The sequence below is a fragment of the Narcine bancroftii genome, chromosome 4 (assembly GCF_036971445.1).
Source record: "Narcine bancroftii isolate sNarBan1 chromosome 4, sNarBan1.hap1, whole genome shotgun sequence".
Lineage (NCBI taxonomy): Eukaryota > Metazoa > Chordata > Chondrichthyes > Torpediniformes > Narcinidae > Narcine > Narcine bancroftii.
Genome location: NC_091472.1, coordinates 39410691 through 39435109, shown reverse-complemented (window position 1 = coordinate 39435109; position 24419 = coordinate 39410691). Strand labels below are relative to the sequence as shown.

At 38.2% G+C, this 24419-nt stretch overlaps 1 protein-coding gene and 1 long non-coding RNA gene across 4 annotated transcripts in view; one reads left to right on the top strand and one right to left on the bottom strand.

Moving 5' to 3' along the window:
• Positions 1 to 24419, bottom strand: part of LOC138760479 (protein kinase C epsilon type) — a 680128-nt gene that overhangs the window by 588311 nt on the left and 67398 nt on the right. The gene's annotated exons all lie outside the window — the stretch shown is intronic.
• Positions 1 to 24419, top strand: part of LOC138760480 (uncharacterized) — a 52986-nt gene that overhangs the window by 3837 nt on the left and 24730 nt on the right. The gene's annotated exons all lie outside the window — the stretch shown is intronic.

Sequence of the window (24419 nt, the reverse complement as noted above, 5' to 3'; positions counted from 1 at the left end):
GTAGTTTTTTAACACCATTTTCATCCATCCATTCTTTTTCATGAAAATGTACAAAAATATCCGCAGAAAATTTTATTTTAGGTTTAATTTTCTGTTTGAAGATTATCATGGGTCTTAACTTTGTCCCATCAGCCATACCCGATAGCACTACCGTAAACCTGGTCCTTTTATTGCCTGTACTTTTGGTTTGCATAGTTTCAACACCTTTCCATTCCACTATTCTATTGCCTATCTTGTCAAAATTCATTCGTCCATGTTTCTGAAATTTGCCAATTTAAACTTGTGTTTCTGCCGGTCACATATAATAAACTGGTGAAAATTTACAACTTTATGATCAAGATCTTTTGGTAGTTTCTGAACAATTTTTGTTTTTTGTCATAATTCCAAATTTTTCCTGTTCATGAAATGGTTTCACCAGCCTAATGTAGCCTCAAAATTTTCACTGAGGTCTGAATGTGACTTTGCCCACTTCAGTGCAAATGTTCTTATTTTATTTTGGGAGACTTTGTAGCAATCTTGCCTCTGTTAACGTACCCATTCTGCAATGTGATGTTTCAACTCTCTGGCCAATGAGTGATTCCTTTTCTCAAGGAACATTATCTTTTTGGTATTTTTCTTAAAGTCTCTTTTTTCTCCCTCCAATCTCTTACCAATTTCTCATATACATCAAATCTTCTTGCAGCACCAGAGTTGTTGGTTTGCTTCACCATTTCTACCATGGTCAATTTAAAACTTGCTTCATACTTTCGTTGTGAGTTGCGTTGTTTCGATGGACCCTCCATGATAGCAATCACCTCCAATCAATGCCCAGCAGATCAATCTGGACGATCTTTTGGAGTCGACGTATATGCCAATCTCAGACATCACAATCTTTGTGGGTTGACTTTTATGCTGGTCAACAAGCCAACTCAGGCATCCAGAAAATTGTGGTTGACTTATACGCTAGATATGCCATTAAAAGGCTGAAAAATGGGGGTCGATTTATATGTCAGTCAACTTATACAGTCTCTACTAAATAGAAAAATATCATCAATTATTATTTTAATTGATTTCACATTTCAAAATACCCAGTAAACCTCTTAGCTGGATGATATAATATTCAGGATATTGTTCAGAGCACAAATCCTGTCAATGCCAAATCCCTCCAGATTAGAGAGAGTGCTGATCGAGGCAGCATTAATGGGTGGCAGGATTTTGTTCTGCTGCATGATCTCACAGATTCCAATCACTAAAAAGCAAATGTTTCGTTCAATAAATGCACTGCTCATTTTCTGCATTTATGGGAATACAGGACTGCTGGAAGAATTCATGTCCATGGATTATTTTGAGAAAGTATTCTATTATTCCTTTACATTTGGCACATGTCAATGAATCACAAAAAAAACAATCAGGTCTGTTATCCATTCTCATCCATGTAACAAGCTTAATGGAAAGAAAAAAAATATAGTAATTCAATAATGGTCCCATTTTAACAATGCTATATATATTTGAAAAAATGTGCTCCTAATATCTAAAAATATATCGATCTCTCCTGTGAAAACACTGAATTACTGAGCCTACAAGAGCTTCCTGCAAACAGATTGGCAAAGACACACCATTTTCTGGACAAAAAACATTTCTTCAAATTTCAGTCCTGTTTAGCCATCCCCTTAATTTGAGATCACTGACACCATGTTCCACACATCCCACCCAGTTCAAATATTTCCACTACTCCTTGCTGTTGAGTTTCGTTAAGAACTTTGTATATTTCAAATAAATCACTTCTTACTTTTCCAATGTCAAGGGTTGTGAAACGTCAGAGGTTATGACAGTAAATAACCCATGACCAACATTTAAATAAATTACAACAAATATTTGCCCCTTAAAGCATAAAGCCCAAATAAACATGACTAAGAAGATCAATTAAACGTAATATTAGATCAAAGAGAAAGACTAACAGCATATTGCCAAAAGAAAAGTGGGTGAAGATATAGGAAAATTCAGGATGAAGCAATTGATAAGGAAAGGGAGCTGAACATGAGAGCAATCTATGCTTCTGTTGATAAGTAGAGAGAAAAGATTTGAAAATATTCTGTGCTGAGAGAAGTGAAGCATTAACATCGACATCCAGTTTCTAGAAAAAACCCTCTCCTGTGTTACTCTCTTTCCCTGTTCTTTCCTCTAGCTCCCAATCCCTTTCCCTTCTTGCCCCATATTCTGCGAGCTACCCCCCTCCCCTAACACAAATCAGCATTTTTCTCTTCTACCCTCCTACCTATATCCATCTATGGCCCCTTACCTGTCAGCCTGTGCTCCTTCTCAAGACCCTTCCTCCCTCCTCTCCCCCAACCTTTTTATTCAGGCACCTGCCTGGTTTTGCTCATACCTTGACAAAGGCTCAGACCTGAAACACTGGTTAGCCTTTACTTCCTATAGATGCTGTGTGGCCTTCTGTGCCTCCAGCACTTTTGTGTATTGCATTACAACCCTGACCGTCCACAGACTTTCCTGTTTAACTCAAAGAGTGACTCTGGAGAAATTGTATTCGAGGACAAAGAAACACCAGAGGAATTGAAAAAAAAAGTTTATCTTTACAGAAGATGACATTGAAAAGAACTCCTGGAAATAGAGAATCTGAAACTACAGATTTTTGAATTGAGGTACCTTGATGAAGGGCTCAAGCCCAAAATGTTGGTTATGTATCTTTAGCTTTGCTATATAAAGAACACAGTTTGACCTGCTGAGTTTCTCCAGCATAAGGTATTTACTTCATGGATTGATGTGCTTGCTGGCTCTCTCGAGTTCAGAAGACTGAAAAGTGATTTCATTGAAGCATACAAAACTCTTTCGAATCTTAAAAAGATATTGGTAGGATGATGCTTCCCTTGAATGAGGCATCTAGAACCAGGGGTTGGACAATCAGCATTGTCAAATTGGAGACCGGTGCTAGTGGAGTTCCTCAGTGATCGGTCCTGGGTCCACTATTGTTTATTATATATATTAATGATCTGGAAGAAGGGGTGGTAAATTGGATAAGTAAGTGTGCAGATGATACAAAGATTGGTGGTATTGTGGACAGTGAGGAAGATTACCGTAGCTTAAAAAGAGATATAGGAAAGCTAGAAGAGTAGGCTGAGAAATGGCTGATGGAATTTAATATGGATAAGTGTGAAGTGTGGCATTTTGGAAAAGCAAATCTAAATAGGTCATATACATTGAATGGTAGACAATTGAGGAGTGCAGAGCAACAAAGGGATTAAGGAATTATGGTAAACAGTACCCTCAAAGTTGATACTCAGGTAGATAGAGTGGTGAAGAAGGCATTTGGAATGTTAGCCTTCATAAATCAGAGTATTGAATTCAAGAGTTGGGATGTTATGATGAAATTGTACAAAGCATTGGGGAAGCCAAATTTGGAATACTGTGTGCAGTTTTGGTCACCAAATTATAGGAAGGAGATAAACAAAAGTGAGAGAGTGCAGAGAAGGTTCACGAGAATGTTGACAGGATGTCAGGGTTTGAGTTACAGAGAAAGGTTGAGCAGCCTGGGGCTTTTTTCTCTGGAGTGTAGAAGATTGAGAGGGGATTTGATGGAGGTGTTCAAGATTTTAAAAGGGACAGAGAAAGTCAAAGTGGATAGGCTTTTTCAATTAAGAGTGGGGAATATTCAAACCAGACGCCATGGTTTGAGATTGCAGGGGGAAAATTATAAGGGGAAAATTATAAGGGGAACATGAGGGGAAATTTCTTCATGCAAAGGGTGGTTGGGATGTGGAATAAGCTTCCGGCAGAGGTGGTTGAAGCAAGGACGTTATTTACATTTAAGGAAAGACTGGATAATTACATGGAAGGGAGAGGATTGGAGGGCTATGGACCAGGTGCTGGTCAGTGGGACTAGGAGGGTGGGAATTTGTTGTGGCATGGACTAGTAGGGCCAAACTGGCATGTTCCGTGCTGTATATGGTTATAAGGTTATATAAATGTCTTCATCTAAGGGATGGTGAATCTTCTTTATCCAAGTGGGATATGGAGCCCAGGTTACTAACTGTATTCAAGACAAAGATCACCGGGAGGAGTCACGTGATGGAGTAGTGGCCGGACGGTGAACTCCAGCCCTCTCCAGAAAAGTCGGGAAAAACAAAGGAAAACACAAAGGCACAGAAATAAAAGTTACAGAAAAATGAGTATAAAGGTGGAAAGAAGATGGCGACAAAAAAAGAAAAATCGAAAGCAACGGTAAGAAGAGAGGAAGAGAAGACAAAGGAGGAAAAAGGTGAAGGCCTTACCTGTCCGAAGAGGCCCGCTGCGGAGAGAGAAACCTGCTCCCTCAGGTCGGTAAATAATGGACTACAAAAATGGCTCGCTGAGCCGAGTAAAAGTGCGCAACCGCGCATGCGCGATTCCTCGCGCATGCGCGATGCGAATGAAAAAAAACACACCGACGGGAGGGGGGACCAGCTGGGGAGTCGATCTCCACAGCCGGCAACGACAGCTGCAGAACACCTGCAGCAAGAAGAGACCACAGAAGACAATAGAAACAAGAAAGAAGAGAAGGAAAGGGCACCAAAGAAACAACAGATGGCCAACCCAGAGGAAGAAGAAGAAGAGGAAGAGTACAGTGAAATAGAAGAAGAAAAGAAAGGCAAGATAAAGGATATACTTTCTCTTATTAAAGGATACATAGAGTCATTTAAAGAATGGCAAACACAGGAATTTAATGATTTAAGAAAAAGAATAAACAACACAGAAGAGAAAATGAATAAAATAGAGATGACCTTAACAGAAATGGGAAAGAAAATGGACAAGATGGAAGAGCAGCAGAAATGGAGGTAGAAGACTTAAAAAAGAAATTGGAGGAATCTAATAAAAAAACTAAAGAGACACAAGAACTACTAGCTCAAAAAATAGATACAATGGAAAATTATAACAGAAGAAATAACATAAAGATAGTGGGCCTTAAGGAAGATGAAGAAGGCAAGAATATGAGGGAGTTTATAAAAGAGTGGATCCCTAAGACCCTAGGATGTCCAGAACTACAGCAAGAAATGGAAATAGAAAGGGCACATAGAGTATTGGCCTCTAAACCACAACCACAACAAAAACCAAGATCTATTGTAGTAAAATTCCTAAGATATACTACAAGAGAAAAGGTACTGGAGAAGACAATGGAAAAAGTAAGAGAGGGCAACAAACCACTGGAGTATAAAGGGCAAAAAATCTTCATTTATCCAGATATAAGTTTTGAACTCCTAAAGAAGAGAAAAGAGTTCAATACAGCAAAGGCGATTTTATGGAAGAAAGGGTATAAATTTATACTAAAGCATCCAGCGGTATTGAAAATATTTATTCCAGGACAACAAAACAGACTATTCTCGGATCCAGAAGAAGCACGAAAATTTGCAGAACAATTACAAAAATAGACTGAGGGAGGAAGACGGGTAATGAGAGTTAAAATGATCACGATTGATATGTATGTGGGTAAAGACAAAAATAGACTGAGGGATGAAGACGGGTAATGAGAGTAAAAATGATCACGATTGATATGTATGCGGGTAAAGAGGTATAAGAGTGAATAGAGACAATGTGCATACGTGAATGTATCTGTACTTAGAGGAAAATATAGATAGTATAGACAAGAATTAATAAGGGAAGGTAATGGAATAGAGAGAAAAAGGAGGGAATTAAAAGAGTGACCTTTGTGACATATGAAAAGTGAAATCTTTTCTGGGGGGGCGGGGTAGGGGGAAATAGCGGTCACTGCAAAATCAGTTGACGCTTGCGAGTGGATTCGCAAATCCAAATGGAGAGGGGAGATGTGGTTGTCCGACAAGGGATAAAGGACAACTCAGGAGGGGAAGGGGAGATTGGGGATAAATAAGATAGAAATAGGAGAATAAGGAAAATGTTGGATGTTGTAGGTATGTTGTCTTATAAAGAGTTGAAAATAAGAAAACAGAAATGGAAAAGGAGGAAAGGTAATGATGGAAAAACGGAAAGAGAAGATAAACAAAATATAAAAGGGCTGCGCTGAACTATATGACTTTAAATATTAATGGAAAACATAACCAAATTAAAAGGAAGAAACTACTAAATTTAAATGAATAAATGTATTCCATTAGAAAAAATAACATATAGGTTAAGAAATAATATTGAAATATTCGAACAAGTATAGGAGCCTTACATTAAATACAATAGCGAAAACCTACCGGGGATAAACATTACCCAAGTTGATGGAAGGAGAAGGAAAGAAAAGAATGGACTCAATAGAATTTCTGGTGTATTTTTGTTGAATGACAACATTGTCTGACTGGCTTAATGCAACCTAGATTGTATAAGTAAAATGGATGAGAGGGGGGGTGGGGGGTGGCTTGGCAGGAGAGGGGGGGGGGGGAGAAAAAGTCACTGTATATGTGTGAAAAAGAAATAGTGTATATCATGTCTAATGTGATTTATGGTGTGAAAAATAAAAAATTTTTAAAAAAAGACAAAGATCACCAATCTTTAGGCATTCAGGGAATCCTGGAACATTTGATGTGCAAGAAAATAGTTTGGGGGAAAAAGAATGGTATTGGGAAATTCTTTTCTTTCTTTGGCTTGGCTTCGCGGACGAAGATTTATGGAGGGGTAATGTCCACGTCAGCTGCAGGCTTGTTTGTGGCTGACAAGTTCGATGCGGGACAGGCAGACACGGTTGCAGCGGTTGCAGGGGAAAATTGGTTGGTTGGGGTTGGGTGTTGGGTTTTTCCTCCTTTGTCTTTTGTCAGTGAGGTGGGCTCTGCGGTCTTCTTCAAAGGAGGTTGCTGCCCGCCGAACTGTGAGGTGCCAAGATGCACGGTTTGAGGCGATATCAGCCCACTGGCGGTGGTCAATGTGGCAGGCACAAAGAGATTTCTTTAGGCAGTCCTTGTACCGCTTCTTTGGTGCACCTCTGTCACGGTGGCCAGTGGAGAGCTCGCCATATAACACGATCTTGGGAAAGCGATGGTCCTCCATTCTGGAGACGTGACCTACCCAGCGCAGTTGGATCTTCAGCAGCATGGATTCGATGCTGTCGGCCTCTGCCATCTCGAGTACTTCGATGTTATTGATGAAGTCGCTCCAATGAATGTTGAGGATGGAGCGGAGACAGCGCTGGTGGAAACGTTCTAGGAGCCGTAGGTGATGCCGGTAGAGGACCCATGATTCGGAGCCGAACAGGAGTGTGGGTATGACAACAGCTCTGTATACGCTAATCTTTGTGAGGTTTTTCAGTTGGTTGATTTTCAAGACTCTTTTGTGTAGTCTTCCAAAGGCGCTATTTGCCTTGGCGAGTCTGTTGTCTATCTCGTGTCGATCCTTGCATCCGATGAAATGGTGCAGCCGAGATAAGTAAAGTGGTTGACTGTTTTGAGTTTTGTGTGCCCGATGGAGATGTGGGGGGGCTGGTAGTCATGGTGGGGAGCTGGCTGATGGAGGACCTCAGTTTTCTTCAGGCTGACTTCCAGGCCAAACATTTTGGCAGTTTCCACAAAATAGGACGTCAAGCGCAGAAGAGCTGGCTCTGAATGGGCAACTAAAGCGGCATTGTCTGCAAAGAGTAGTTCACGGACAAGTTGCTCTTGTGTCTTGGTGTGAGCTTGCAGGAGCCTCAGATTGAAGAGACTGCCATCCGTGCGGTACCGAATGTAAACAGCGTCTTCATTGATGATGTTTTTCATGGCTTGTTTCAGCATCATGCTGAAGAAGATTGAAAAGAGGGTTGGTGCGAGAACGCAGCCTTGCTTCACGCCATTGTTAATGGAGAAGGGTTCAGAGAGCTCATTGCTGTATCTGACCCGACCTTGTTGGTTTTCTTGCAGTTGGATAACCACATTGAGGTACTTTGGGGGGCATCCGAGGCGCTCTAGTATTTGCCAAAGCCCTTTCCTGCTCACGGTGTCGAAGGCTTTGGTGAGGTCAACAAAGGTGATGTAGAGTCCTTTGTTTTGTTCTCTGCACTTTTCTTGGAGCTGTCTGAGGGCAAAGACCATGTCAGTAGTTCCTGTGTTTGCACTGTGATTCTGGCAGAGGGTAGGCGGCAGCGGCTCCGATCCGGGCAAAAGCGAAGGGGAGGCGGCGGCCCTGGCCTCGGTCGAGTGAGGCAGGCGGAGGCCCCGGTCCTGGCAGAAGCGAGGGGGAGGCGGCGGCCCTGGCCTCGGTCGAGTGAGGCAGGCGTAGGCCCCGGTCCGGGCAGAAGCAAGGGTGAGGCGGCGGCCCTGGCCTCGGTCGAGTGAGGCAGGCGTAGGCCCCGGTCCGGGCAGAAGCAAGGGTGAGGCGGTGGCCCCGGCCTCAGCAGAGCGGTCCGGGCAGAAAGAAGGAGGCAGCGGCCCCGGTCTGGGCACAGGGAAAGCAGCGGCGGCCCTGGCCCCGGTCCGGGCAGTATGGTCCAACCTAGGAGGGGAGGCAGGCCCCTCCAGCCCGGGTAAGAAACCTGCATAGGAGAAGGCCACTCCGATATAAAACCTACGACCCAAGGACCTCGCTGCCACGTCCCAGCTTGCTTGGCCACGGCACACGAACCATGGGTGAAAAGGGTGGGGCCAGTACTGCGCACACTGCACTCTACCTAAAAGCTCCTTTGCGCAGGCCCGAGGACATATCCACGTCCTCCCCCTCCACGTCCTCCCCCTCAAAAGATGCTCACAAACTCAATCTAGCATGCTGGAACATCAGAACCATGCTAGACAAGGCTGACAGCCACCAACCTGAACGTTGGTCTGCCCTCATTGCACGTGAATTCCTCAGACTTGATATCGACATAGCCGCTCTCAGTGAAGTCCACCTTGCAGATGTAGGCAGCCTCCAAGAACGCGGCGCGGGCTACACACTCTACTGGTCTGGCAAACCTATGGATGAACGACACCTATCTGGTGTAGGCTTCATGGTCAAGAACTCCATTGAATCCAAACTCGAAAACCTCCCGACAGTCCACTCGGACCGGATCATGTCCATGTGACTCCACCTTCAAAACAAGTGTCGCATCACCCTCATCAGTGTCTATGCTCCAATCCTCCAGGCGGAACAAGCAGAAAAGGACAAGTTCTACACTGATCTGCGCAACCTCATTCAACGCACCCCTACAGCCAACAAGGTTGTCATCCTTGGCGACTTCAACGCTCGTGTCGGCAAAGACTCAGAAACCTGGCCAGGAATCCTGGGCAAGCATGGTGTCAGCAAGTGCAAAGACAACGGGCGCCTCCTGTTGGAGCTCTGCGCAGAACAGCGGCTTGTAATTACAAACACCCTTTTTCAGCAGAGAAACAGCCTGAAGACTACCTGGATGCATCCCCGATCCAAACACTGGCACCTCCTGGACTACGTCCTGGTGCAAGAAAGAGACAAACGAGATGTGCTCCACACCAGGGTCATGCCCAGCGCGGAATGCCACACTGACCACCGGCTGGTTTGCTGCAAGCTCAACCTTCACTTCAAGCCAAAGTCCAGGAACAGTAAAGCCCCCAGAAAGAGGTTCAATGTTGGAAACCTGCAGTCAGACAAAGTGAGAGGAAACTTCCAGGCAAACCTCAAAGCAAAGCTCGAGGATGCAATCCGCCTCATGGACTCGTCCCCTGTATTGGGAAATATAATCTTTCTAAATGGGTGAGCAGATACAAGGGCTTGATTGGCCTACTCCTGCTTTTATTTCTGAAAGACAAACCAGATATTCAAGGGTCTTCTTATTGTCCACAATGCAGAAGTAGCTTAGCTAACAAGTAAATGCTCAGTGATGCTCATTATGTAACATGTGTGGACCTGGAGAAAGACTCAATCTGGTGCTGGTGTCAGCAATAAACAGATTTCAACAACATGTCCAGACATTCTCAACACTGGCATTAGGGCCTCTGGGGACCACAGCACATTTCAGGAAAAGCCTGGTTTTCTTTTCTCATCATGTAATAGATTTTGTTTTGTGTGTGTAGTCGATAAGAGAGAAGTACAGAAGAAACCAAAACTGCCTCACAGTGAAGGGGGCCCATTAACTTTGACCATGGGGCCCATAGCCAGAAAAAAAAGATTGAGAATGGTTGGTGTAGACCAGAAAGGAGCTGTTGGTCATAATTAGACTTGAAGTCTTGGGAGCAATGTGGTCTGGGCATTTGGCTGAATGTCATAGTGAAAAAGCCAGACTAAAGTCACCAGCAGGGGTTAATGAACAACAGCACACCTAATTTCTATTTCATGGAAAGTCATGTCATGATTTGGTGAGCCTGCCTGGCATACTTACAACACTTGTAACAGACTGAGCCAGAAATATTATCGCAAGTAATTTTTCCTGTTCAACATTCCCAGCCCGGAGGTCATTGGAATGGAAAAAAAAAGTAGCTCTGGTTTGAAGTTGTAGACATTTTAAATGTCAGTTGAAGGTAACATCAATTACAATGAAAGGTAGAGAATTTTGACTTGAAAAGATGAACTACATTGCTGATGTGAAACAAAAACAGAAAGTACCGAACTCTGGATCCACAGCTCATACTCAAGGCACTTGAGGTAGCCAGACGCCAGAACGTCACAATTTATGAATAATCAAATGCCAGATTATCAGGTTTACTACTGTAATTGAAGTAATTGGTAACATTTTTCATGAATTATTTGTTGTGAACATAACCGTCCCCATCCTGTCTCTCAGATGCACAAGTAAAATTTGCACCAGCTTGTTCATTTTCTTCTGCCACAGCTTTCCCCTTCAGTGAATTTTCAGTGTTTGTCATCCAAGTAGGATGCAAATGGTGAATGATGTTTCCATGTCTAAGGAAGGTCCTTTCAGCTGCTCTAATATTCCCAGATAAGGGAGCATTAATCATCAATTTCAGCCTTCAATTTGCTTCCCAGTAATCATTCTCCAGAAGATAACAATAGAAAAGTTATTATTAATTTGAATCTGACTCATTGTCTCAAGAACATTCACCTTTATTCATGTATCATTGTGCTAAACAAAGACAGAATGCCCTCGTGGTAGTTCATCTTTTCCGGGAAATAAAGATCAAGTACTTTGTCTTCTATTGAAATTTACATTTGCCTTTGAGCTCAAGTTTTGAGCTAGTATTTGCCCTACTCTTAAAGAGCAGGGCTTGTTCCAGTCCAAACAAAAAGCCCTCCTACAACTTGTTTCTTTTTAGTGGCGCGCAGCATTGGAAACCTTATTGCTGATCCGATACTCAGCAAGTGCTCATGGGTTTTTTCCCAGGCCCTTAACACTTTCGATGATTATTCCACAATGGCACTTAGGCAGGAACTGCTGATACCCACCCAGCATTGCTAAATGTCAAATTTAGGATTATATTAAAAGAAACATGTTATTCCATGACATTGCTCCTCTTTTTTGATCTCTCTTTGCTTTACTGGAAGCTTGGTATCCCATATCCATGAACTCCTTACAAAATAACATTCCTCCTTAGTAATGTATTTCTTGCATATTTGACTGGTTTCAACAAAGCTAATGCCATTATTCCATAGACATTCTGATATTAAAGGGAGTATTTATTCTTACATTAATTGCATAATTTTTTTTAATAGATAAAGTGTATAAATATTTAACAGAGAAAGACCTATATTTGAAGTGTAATATCTGAAAATTACTGTGAACACTTAATGCAATTTTGCATGCAAATTTTATATTTTTGAATAAGGCATTATTTCAATTATTTTGCTTGGATGCTGAATTTAAAAGTTAATATTTTTGTATTTAAAGTATGTTCAAAAAGTAAATTCAAAGGAATGTGCTCATTGGAACTGCTAAAATGGTTCAAGAACTGATACCTCTCATGGGGATCACTCAAGTTGTACAAAGTATTTTCAAGTTCACGTATCTTTAGATTTAGCTCAGTTTTAAAATGAATATATTTTTAATGAAATTCTTTTTATCATGACAAACAATTCATGATTTTTTTAAAAATCCATTCAATTCAATAACTTTTTCTGTAGTAAGCACACTAAAAGAAATAACAGAGATCACATTTATCTTTTTGCTCTCACCAAGTTCTTTTCAATATAAATGGATTGATCTGAGGACCTCCATCTATTTCTTTCCTGCATATTATTGCATGGTGAAATAAACCAATGCACACATTTCCCTATGACAAAGTATGACACTTGGTGCCATTTCACCAACAGATCTCTTGGCCCTGCGCTGTTTCTTGGTTGTTCAATCCGCCTTTCTTATAACCAGTCCTGAGTAAGCCATAATTTCTTCCAATTAAACATTGGGAAAAGTAAAACCATCTGTTCAATATTTGAAGGCACCCTTTGCAATAACTAGCCTTCCAAGAGGCAGTGACAATTCCACTCCCTTCAGGCTGTTTTTAAACGTGGATGCAAGATCAGGTCAATCCCGTACATTGAATTTTCAGCTTAGTTTACAATGGACTCCCACCAAAATTCAGTTCAGATTTATTGTCAGAGTTCATACATGACATCACATACAACCCTGAGATTATTTTTGCAATTGAGGCAGAATTACTACTTATTGGTCATGCAAATAAGGAACTGTAGACAGACAATGAATGTAAACAAACTGACACTGCAATACAGAGAGAATTGTTTAAAAACCAATAAAGTGCACAAGTAAGAGTCCTTAAATGAGTCCCTGATAAAGTTTGCTTTTGAGGAGTCCGATGGTGGAGTGGTAGCATCTTGCCACAATTTCTGCATGAGGAGGCAGTATTCTCTGGGGATCTCTCCCTTAGGGGCATTGTTGGCCATGGAATTCGATGGTTTATTTACTCATATTTCAAATGTTTAACCAGCAATAAAAATTTAGGAATCTTTGTTCATAAACTATAGTGCATACAAACTGATCCACCATGTAGAAAATATAATCAGGCATTGACTACATGGCAATTACTGTAGTGCCATAAAGCAACTAGTGACTAGAATCTTAGTTCATAAGCTCTAGTGCATACAAACTGATCCACCAGGTGGAAAACACAATCAAGTATCAAGAACTATACTGGTCAGTCCCATAATGCAGCTACTGGCTGGGCAATGCAAATTGAATTTTTGAGAGATTAGGTTTTCTGAAGGAGGTGGAGAAAGAAGAGTAGTTGGAACTTGGCTATCAGGGATAGCTCGGGAAAGGGGTGAGATAATGAGATGCCAGCACAGATGAATTTTGGGAGTGGAGTTCAGATGAAAATATATCAGTGCCTGTCGTTATAATGATCGGAACAAATTGTGAGATCAGACTGAGGAATATGTTGATAGGTAAATTAATGGAGGAGGACTGAGCAAGCAAGTAAACAGTGAGTAGCCTGTTTAGGTGAAGACAATTGATGGACTTGGTGTTTTGGAGTGCCACAGCCCAGGGAGAGTAACTAATGATAGTTGTCTGATTTTCTCAACAATTCTCCTAAAGGAAAGATCCCCAGAGAATACTGCCTCTTCATGCAGAAATTCTGGCAAGATGCAACGTTCATTCAATGACTTATACAATGAAAGCACTTGGGTGAATTTCAGAAATGACATGAAACATCCTAGAGCCTTGATTATCATGTTTCACTCAAGAAATCAGTTTTCAAAACAAAAATATCTGATTTTTTAAAATTATTTTATTTTAAAGTTTCCTTACATTAGTATATAGAGTCCATATACATTCATCATTTTGATACAGATTAATGCTGACTAAAAAAATAAATTTAAAACCCTTCCCCTTAAAAAAAACTAAAACTCTCTCTAGCCCCAACCTCAAAAAGGAAATCAATCATTACTTATGCATGTTAATATTATATAATAACATATTTAAAAGAAATGAAAAAGCGAAGAGAAAAATAAGACTACTGGATTGTACTGAGGCAGGCCAGGGAACACAGAGGATTTAACTATCAAGTATTTATCTGTTCTGTCTGGTTAGGTCATAGGGAATAGCGAATAGAAAAAGATAAAATTAACCCTCCAAACCTATCTATGCATATATGGGCTCCATATTTGTAAATATGTGTTATATTTATTTATCAAATATATGTAATTTTTTTCCAATGGGATGGACTTTTGTATTTCTGCATGCAATCTGTCTATGCCCAAATAAGAATCTGGCTTCCAGGTTACTGCAATACATTTTCTTGCCCCTTCTAATACTATTTTCACAAACTTTCATTGAGTTGGTGAAAGGACCAGTTTAGGATTGGTGAAAATATCTGAATTATGCATTATGGGGCATGGCAAAAGTTAGCATAGACTGGAGAATGCCAATAAGTTAGAACAATTTGAAAAGTTTTTAGAAGTTTCCAAAATTACGATCAGGTAGTCAGCCATTCTCAACATTTTTTTTTTGGTTATGGTCCCCTTAGAACTCTGCTCTTTTTTTAAAAAAACTTTATTTAAAGATTTTATCACAGGAATAAAAAGAAAAATTACATTTAAAGAAAGGATATAAAATAAAATAATATAATTACAATACAACATTAATAACCTAACTTAATTCAACCACCCCCCCACATATATAAAAACTAAAAAATATATATTAAAAAAAACCACCCTTCCCCTCCCCCAAATAGAGTGAAGAATTAGTAAAATTAATAATATTATGTATTAAAAAAGCACTCACAAAAAAAAAGAAAAATATGACAAATAAAAATAATAAAAAAAAGATTTATCAGATCTAAAATATCACCTCTAGGAACATACTTAAATCAAACTTAATTGCATATACTTAACAAATGGAGTCCACTTCAACTTATAAAAAGACATCTTATCTTGAATTGAAAAAGATATCCTTTCCATAATTAAACAAGACTTCATCTCTAAATACCACCTATCCAAAGTTAGTATATTTCTATCATTCCAAGTAGACGCTATACATTTCTTGGCCACTGCTAAAGCTAAATAGATAAAAGAAATCTGATAATCATTTAATCCTAAATCAATTAATGATTGCATATTCCCTAATAAAAATATATCAGGATCTAAAACAACACAAATATTATATAATCTATTAAATATAGATTGAATACCTTTCCAAAACTGTTGCAATCGGTCACAGGACCAGACAGTATGTAAAAAAGTACTAGCTGTCTGATCACAATGAAAACAACAGTCTGACTTACTAAGACCAATTTTTTTAAATTTTTCTGGTGTTAAGTATAATTGATGTATAAAATTATAATTAATCATCGCTAATCTAACATTAATCAATTTCCGAATACTGTTTTGACAAATTTCCATCCAAGCTTCTTCAGCTATTGTAGAACCTAAATCTTTTTCCCATTTCAACTTATCTTTATCCCAATCTTTCTTACTTTCATTTTCTTGTAAAATACAATACAAATCAGATATATACACCCCTTTTCTGGTATTGAAAGTACATATTTCTCAAAATTACTTTCGGGCAATAAAGTCATTTAGAGACCACGTATTTGTTTTACAAATGATCTTAACTGATCTTAACAAATACAGAATTTCCACTAATACCAAATTTCTTTTGTAATTCCTCAAAAGAACAAAAATGTCCTTCAAAAAAACAATCAGATGTCTTTTATTCCTTTCCTTTCCCATTGTTTCAAAGTGATATTGGAGACCGTAAAAGGAACAAGTTGATTATTATATAATGGCAAGCGCCCAGACCATTTATTTTTAAGCCCCATTTTATCAAGTTTACTCGTCCATAAATTCAACAAGTGTTTCAATATTGGTACATCATAAGTTCGTAACAAATTTTTATTCCATCGAAACAAAAATTCATGTGGAGATTTTTCTAAAAGAACTGCCAGTTCTATCTTTGCTCAACTGGGCAGATCCTCCATATTCATTAATGCACTAAGAAATTTAAATTGAGCTGCCTCATAATAATATTGAAAATTAGGTAATCTCAAACCTCCAAACTGAAAATCCCACATCAATTTTTTCACTGCTACCCTCGGAAATTTTCCCTTCCATAAAAATTGTCTAACTGTTTAATATAAATCCTTAAAAAAACTTTTTTTTTAAATAAAGAATTGATTGAAATAAATATTGTATCCAAGGAAAAATATTCATTTTTATAGTATTAATCCTCCCCAATAAACCTAAAGGTAAGTCCTTCCACCTAATCAAATCTAGTTTAATCTTTTTTATTAAAGGAAGATAATTAATTGATAATAAATCTTGATATTCTGTATTGACATTAATTCCCAAATATTTAATTTGTTTTGTCCACTTCAACTTCGTATAAATCGAATAATCATCTTTACAAATTGACAAAATGTCACTTTTAGCCCAATTTACCTTATAACCAGGTAATTGACCATAATTTTCTAAAGATTCTTGAATTGCTGGTAAAGAAATATCAAGGTCTACCAGGTATAATAAAACATCATCTGCAAATAAATTAATCTTATATTCCACATTCAAAACGCTCATATCCATAACATTTTCATTTTGACTTATTAACTGTGCCAAAGGTTCAATAACTATAGCAAATAAAGCAGGTGACAATGGACATCCTTGTCTAGTAGACCTTGTTAAATCAAAAGATTCTGAAATCTGTCCATTAGTAGCAACTCTAGCCTTCGGACTATTATATAAAGCCTTTATCAATCCAATAAACGAAGAACCAAAACAAAATTTCTCAAGTACTTTAAATAAAAACTTCCATTCCACTCTATCAAAAGCCTTTTCTGCATCTAATGAGACCAGTATTGGATAATTCATTTGAGATTTAAATTTATTTACCAAAGTAATTAATCGCAAAATATTATCAGACGCATATCTGTTTTTTATAAATCCTGTTTGATCTTTATGTATTATTTAGCCATAACTTTAGCCACAATTTTATAATCTATATTTAACAACGATATTGGTCGATAAGAAGAAACGTGAAAAGGATCTTATCTTTTTTTGGTATAACCGTAATTATTGCATTAGAACAAGATTCAGGTAATTGAAAAGTTTTATAAATTTGCTGTATTACATTCTTATAAATAGAAGATATATCAACATAAAAAGTTTTATAAAATTCTATAGAGAACCCGTCTTCACCAGGTGCCTTTCCATTTGGCCTATCTCTTATAGCCATTTCAATTTCATTCTCTGTAAAAGATTTATCCAGCTCTTGTCTATCTTCTTGATTCAACTGTGGCAAATTAATATTTTTCAAAAAAGAATCTATTGCATCTTCAGTTACATCTTTACACTCAGATGTATATAATTTTTTATAAAAATTACAAAATTCCTCATTAATTTCTTTTGTCTAAAAGTAATACCCGATTTTTTTCTAATTACTGGTATAATCCTAGATAATTGTTCTTTTTTTTAACTGCCATGATAAAGCTTTATGAGCTTTCTCACCCCATTCATAAAACCTATGTTTAGTTCGATTCATTAAACATTCAAATCGATATGTTTGTAATTCATTGTACTTTAATTTTAAATTAGTTAACTGGTTCTTTTGCATTTCAGTAGCAATTTTTGAAATTCTTTTTCACTAACAGTTATCTTTTTCTCTAAATCTTCAATCTCTCTAATTCTCTCTTTCTTTACTTTAGATGTATAGCTAATAATTTGACCTCATAAAAAAGCTTTCATTGCATCCCATAAAACAAAATGACTAGAAACAAAGTTAACATTATTACTAATAAAATCCTCAATTTGTTTTTTTAAATAACTAATAAATTCTGGTTTTTGTAATAACATAATGTTAAATTTCCATCTTGAAGTTCTCTGAACATCTTGTGAACTCTGATATTCTAATAATAATAATGAATGATCTGAAACAAACCTTGCCTTATAATCCACAGATATAACCTTATCCTGCAAATGTGTTGAAATTAAGAAATAATCAATTCTTGAAAAGGAATTATGATGTGAAGAATAAAAAGAAAGATCTTTCTCTGTAGGATTAAGTCTTCGCCAAATATCAACTAAATTCAAATCTTTCATCATATTAGTCACTTGTACTGCCATCTTAGATTTCTTAATTACTCTTGGATACTTGTCCAATAAAGGCTCCAATACCACATTTAAATCTCCCATAATCATCACATTGGAATTCATTTGTCCAAGTAATAAAGGCACATCTACAATAAAAGCTGTATCTTTAACATTTGGAGCATAAATATCAAGCAAAGTCCAAGCCTCATTAAAAATTGTACAATTCAGTTTTAATAATCTTCCTCCATTTTTCTCTTCATTCTGTAACTGAAATGATAAATTCTTATGCACCAGAATTCCCACTCCTTTCGCCTTTGAATTAAATGAAGAATAGAAAACTTGTCCAACCCATTCACGTTTAAGTTTCAAATGTTCCTTATCTGTTAAATGAGTTTCCTGCAAAAAAGCCACATCAACTTTTAATTTTTTTTAAGTAAGCAAGTACTCTCTTATGCTTAATAGGATTATTTAAACCCTGAACATTAAGAGAGGCAAACTTAAGTTTAGACATTACTTACAATAACACACAAAAAAAGAGGAGAAAAAAAGAGAGAGAAAAAAGAAAAAAAAAGAAAAAAAAAGAAAAACACCCCCTTCCCTTATCCCCTCCTAAAACTACAAAAAAAAATTAAAGATAATAATTAAAAAAAACTTCACTCCTTAATCCAAAAATTGATTAAAAAAAAGAACAGGTAGGAGGTTGCAACCATCTCTTCCTGTCTCAACCGCTCAATGCGGTAACTCCCACAAAATATTGGGTGTGAGATAACTCACACGTAGCTGATGACTTCTGGAAAATTATGCCCACCCAGCTCCCTCTCCCAACTCCTGTTTCACATTAAACTATCATCATATCTGAAATCTTCTCAGAGAAAATAATTTTTTTTTAAATCAACTTTGTCACTCCGACCACCATTGCTTCCATTTCTTCTTGGAATTCGGTTCCCATCTTGCGTCTCCGCTCTCTTTGGAGACCATGGTGGACTACGTCTTTCCTGAAATTGCATAATTAGCAATAATTGAGCAAAGTCCATAGCTTCCTTAGGATTATCAAAAAATTTTGGTTGATAGCCATCCTGAAAAATCTTCAGGATATTTAAATGTTGCTTTATATCCTTTTTTCCACAATACTTCTTTCACAGGATTAAATTCAGGTCGTTGAGACATAACTTTTTGACTCAAATCCAGATTAAAAAAAACACGATTGTTCTGAACCATCAAGGGAGATCCTCTTTGTTGTGCATTTCTTATAGCCACACACAAAATTGTCACTCTATCACAATAATTTAAACAACGAACCAAAACAGGTCTTGGATTTTGTCCTGGAAAAGGCTTTCTTCTCAAAGCTCTATGGGCACTTTTCAATATTAAGCCTTCCGGAAACTTATCGTGTCCAAATACTTGTGGAATCCATTCAGTGAAGAATTTTCTTGGATCTGATCCTTCCATATCTTCTGGCAAACCAACAATTTTTATATTATTCTGTCTAGTTTGATTCTCCAAATAATCAACCTTTTTCACCAAATTTTTATTCTGAATTTGTAAAATTTCAATTGTTTTATTTACATCTTGTATTTGGTCCCATACCTCGACTATACCTTGGTCACAAACATCAAGTCTTTCACTCGTTTCAAGCTTAAAAGCTCCATAATCAACCATCTGTTGAGTATTAATGTCCACCAAAGTATTAAGCTTAGTATTAACCTGAACTAAAGCCTTACCTATTTCTTTTATTGTAGAGGATAACTTAGATTCTTAATAAGCATATCTACTGGAATAGATTCAGGCACAGTAGGATCTTGCTGTTTCTGTATAGACAAAGGGTCTTTTATTTCCTTTGGTTTAACTGCTTTCAACCTCCTCAGCAGTATCTGGAGGCTGATGGCCAGGGTTATCCTTAACCCATATTATGCCAAATGCCTTCATTACATCGATGTCTGTTGAAGTCTTCATTACTGGAGGTGCATTTCGCAGCGCCACCGCTACATCAATCGGTAAGCATCTTTTCAAAGTCGGGTCTTCAGCTGGCAGCATCCCAGCTGTTCTAGCTGTCAAAGATTCACTGACAGCGCTCAGAGCGGGCATTGATTCACGCGCATGCGCCTGACCAGCCCTTTGTTCCAAGGGCTGCCGGGCGCCATCTTTAAAGAGCCCTGCCGATAAAGAGCAGAGCTCCGTTGCCGAATCTTGTACCTCTCTTCCTAGATCCATTCCACGCTGAGTCCTGGCTTCTTGTAAACAGGTAGGCTCAGATAACTTCGGGAAATGCAGTTTCTTAACGATCTGTTGCCGTTTTTTTTAACTTCTTTTCAGCAGTTGTACCATTAGAAACTAATTCAACACCTCTAACTATTTCTAAACTTTTAAAAAGTTTTAACGGGCACTTATAGACAAAACAATAACAAAGAGTCAGGAGAGGACTGGAAGGCACGTCTGTTCCTTACACCACCTTGCCACGCCCCCCAGGACTCTGCTCAAGGTTTATGGGCCCCTTTTTCTTTGAAGCTATCAAGTTTAGGTCTTTTCTGTACTTCTTTCCTACCAATGACATAAAAAAAACTATTTATGTTACACAAGGTGAAAAGAGAACAAGGTTTCCACTTACATGTGCTGCCCCCGGAGGTGGGGAAGCTGTAGGACTCTCGTTGAGAATGGCTAGGAAAGACAGTCAGAATGATTTTCCACAGGATAAGAATGTCAAATACCAGAGGACACACATTTAGTGAAGGTGGGGGGAGGTGGTTAAAGAGGATGTGCAAGGCAAACTTTTTTTTTTACACAGAGAGTGATAGGTGCTGGGAACAAACTGCCAGGAGTAGTGATGGAGGCAGAAACAATAAGAGGCTTTTAAACAGAACATGCAAGAAATAGAGGGCTATTGATCATGTGCAAACAGTAGAGTTTCAGTTTCATTTCAGCATCATGTTTTGTGCAGACATGTGAGCCGAAGGACTAGTTCCCATTCAATTATATTTTTCAATTTCTTGGTAAGAAATTTTGTTTTCTTCCCAATCAAAACTGGTGTGGTTGGGGGGTGTGGCAAAATGGCATAGAGGGCAGACATGTAGTTCCACCTCTCCCCAGTTAGACTTCTAAATACCCGATTTTAAAAGTTGTAAAAGTGATTAAAAATAGAATTTATAGACTTTGGAACAGTGGAGGATAAACATGGGTACAAATGTGAAGAAATCAAAAACTCAATTACAAAAGAAATTACCTTATAAAAGTATTGAAGAATTGAGGCCTACCTATCAAGCTGAAGCCACGGAGTCGCTAACTGGAGTTCCCAAGCCTCAAAGGACTCCTGCTCGGATGAGTATTACACCAGCCCCGATCGCGCATCTGCAAGATGGCGCCAGTGCTGTGATGAGCTCGGCTGGCCATGACTCGCGTCCCTGTGAATCTGGATGCACAGGCGGATCGGCCGAGCGGGGACAGTCATGCGAGCCTGCAGTAATGTCTGGTAGTCTGGGGGCGCCCATTGTAGTGTCGGAGGACGCACCTTCGCGGTTGACGACTCTTCCGGGCATGCGCGGTGTGTCGCGAGTTCGGGAGCTGCTAGAGAAGGTGTGGGCTGAGGGGGAACCCAAAAGATGGTGGGCTGGCAAGGTCGGCAACTGTTGACGGGTATCCAGACCCGCAGCCACAGTGGAAGAGGAGTTACTGCTTCAGAAGAAGAAGAGAGTTCAGCATTATTGGAATTAACACAGGAAGAATATATGGGGGTTGGGACCAGAGAAGGTAGGCCTCAAGGTGGAGTGATGGAACCTGGACTGGATTCTGTATTTACAATATTGGAAGGGATTGGTCATCAAATGGAAAATATGTCAATGCAGATGTCTACTCAGATAAACCACGGATTTAGGGAAATGAAAACTAAAATGAACAGTATGTGCGAAGAGATTACCTTTATGAAGAAAGATATGACTGTAGTTAAAAGTGATGTTAATAGATGTATAAAAACAGTGGACACTGCACAGCGTAATTTTAAAAAGATTGAAGAAACCTTTTTTGAATGTAAGAACCAAGGGGAGCGTAATAGAGAAAAAATGGAGGATTCTTTCATGGATTGGGGGATTCAGAAGAAGGAATTATTGAAGATTGATTCATTAGAGAATCAAGGTCAAAGAAATAATGTAAAAATAGTACATCTTCCAGAAGATATGGAAGGTACAGATCCGGTAAGGTTTATTAAGAAATGGATCCCTGAGCTACTGGGCAATTAATTTTTTCCAGATGGTTTGTAACTAGACCGGGCACACAGAGCACTGAGAAAGAAACAGTTTCCAGGTCAACAACCACGAGCAGTTTTGATTCGCTATTTGAAATGTCAGGATCGAGAAATGATACTGCGAATTGCAGTGCAGAAGGTGCGGCAAAATTAGACTCCATTGATGGTTCAAAATAACAGAGTGTTTTTCTATGCTGATTTGAGTCAAGAAATTATTAGAAGGCACCGAGAATTTAACTCAGTTAAAGAAGTATTGTGGCGAAAGAAATCGCTTTTCGTTATCCAGCAGTATTGAAAGTTTTTTAATGGGAATTTTCAATCCCAATTTTTTGAAAATGACCATGATGCATTAATTTTTGCTAATTCATTGCCAGATTTATGAGGAAGTGGACGGTCATCACCATTGTCACCTAAAAGGAGGGTAAATGGAAATGGGAATGGGAAGAATGGGAAATATGGAAAGAATGGAAAGAAAGTTGAATTGATGCAAAGTCTTCTTGATATTGAGGACCCAGAACGATCATTGGGACTGGAATCATTGGGTTGAATACATTTGATTAAGTACTTTGTGAAAGTCTAACTGGGGGGGTGGATGACACTGAGAACTTTAGTCACCTGCCACTAGTGGGTTTTACCACACCCAGATTTTTAGGGAGCTACTATTTTTTAGTAGTTTGTTGGGGGATTATATTTTTTTTCTATTTCTTTGACTTTTTGGAATTTTTTTTATATGGGGGGAGGGTTTAGAATATTAAGGGAATTAGAAAGGGGAACAGTATTTTATAGTAGTGTGATATATTATTAGATTGAAGAAATGTCTAATTTGAACTTTGTAACTTTTAATGTCCAGGGTTTGAATAATCCAATTAAGCGTAAACGAGTTTTGGCCTATATAAAAAGAAAAGGTGTAGCGATTTTAATTCATAAGAAAGTACCGTTTGAATTGGAATCAGTTGAAGGAAATACTGAGAGGGTTTTGATGGTGAATTGTAAAATTTTTGCTAAATCATGGACTTTATTAAATATTTATAAATTATGAATGGTTCATGTCAGAGGCTTTTTTACGTTTAAATCAGGCCAATGACAATATTTTGGTTGGGGGAGATTTTAACTGTGTTTTGGACCCTTTATTGGCTAGATCTCCAAAAAGTATAAGGAAATCAAAGGTCGCAGTACAAATAGGAGCCTCAATGAAAGATCTGAATTTGGTTGATGTTTGGAGGAGAGTAAATCCTACAGAGAAAGACTTTTCTTTTCATTCATCTAGACATGATTCATTTTCTAGAATAGACTTTTTTTTTGGTATCGGCACACTTGCAAGGTAGAGTACTACAGGCTGAATATAAAAGTTGGGTTATATCGAATCATTTGTATATGTTGTTTTTCTCCAGTGTAAGTCCAGAAGTGGTACAATCGTCTTATAGATGTAGGTTTAATACAATGTTACTGAGGAAACCAGAGTTTATTATTTTTGTTAAAGAACAGATTACTTTGTTTTTGGCTGAGAATGTTAATTCAGTACATAATAATTTTGTACTGTGGGACGCTTTGAAAGCATATTTGCGAGAGCAAATTATTAGTTATACTATGAAAGTTTAAAAAAACAATGTGGCAGAAAGTTTGACATTGGAGAAACAAATTACTGAGTTGGAAAAGGAATTTCAGAAAGATGTTACAGAAGATAAAGCTGCTTTAACGAAGTTGAAATTATGTTATAATACATTACAATCTTATCAGTATGAGCATTTAATTCACCGATCTAAGCAACGTTATTATGAATTGGGTGAGAGAGCTCATAAGGCATTAGCTTGGCAATTAAAAACGGAACAGACATCATGAACTATTGTTGCTGTTAAAAAGAATTCAACAGTTACCTATAAACCTCAGGAAATTAATGATCAGTTTTATTCATTTTACCAAAAATTATATACTTCCGAAGGAAAGCAGGACGTTTGTTCTATTGAATCTTATTTATCTAAATTAGAATTACCTGTTTTAGGGGGGGAGGAGGAGGTTAAAGAATTGGAAGCTCCATTTACAGATTTTGAGATTAAAGAAGCTATTCAGGAGATGCCGAATGGAAAGTCACCAGGGGATGACGAATTTTCAGCTGAATTCTATAAGTATTTTATGAAGATTTATCCTCTGTATTTGGAGATGTATTGCAGTAAGTAACTGAGGATCAGTTGTTACTGGAATCTAGTTTGAGTTCTATAATTACTGTGATTCCAAAGAAAGATAGGGATCCGTTGAAAGTATCTTCATATAGGCCATTTCTTGATTAAATGTAGATTATAAAATTATAGCGAAAGTGTTAGCGAATAGACTTGCTAAATACTTACCTCAGTTGATA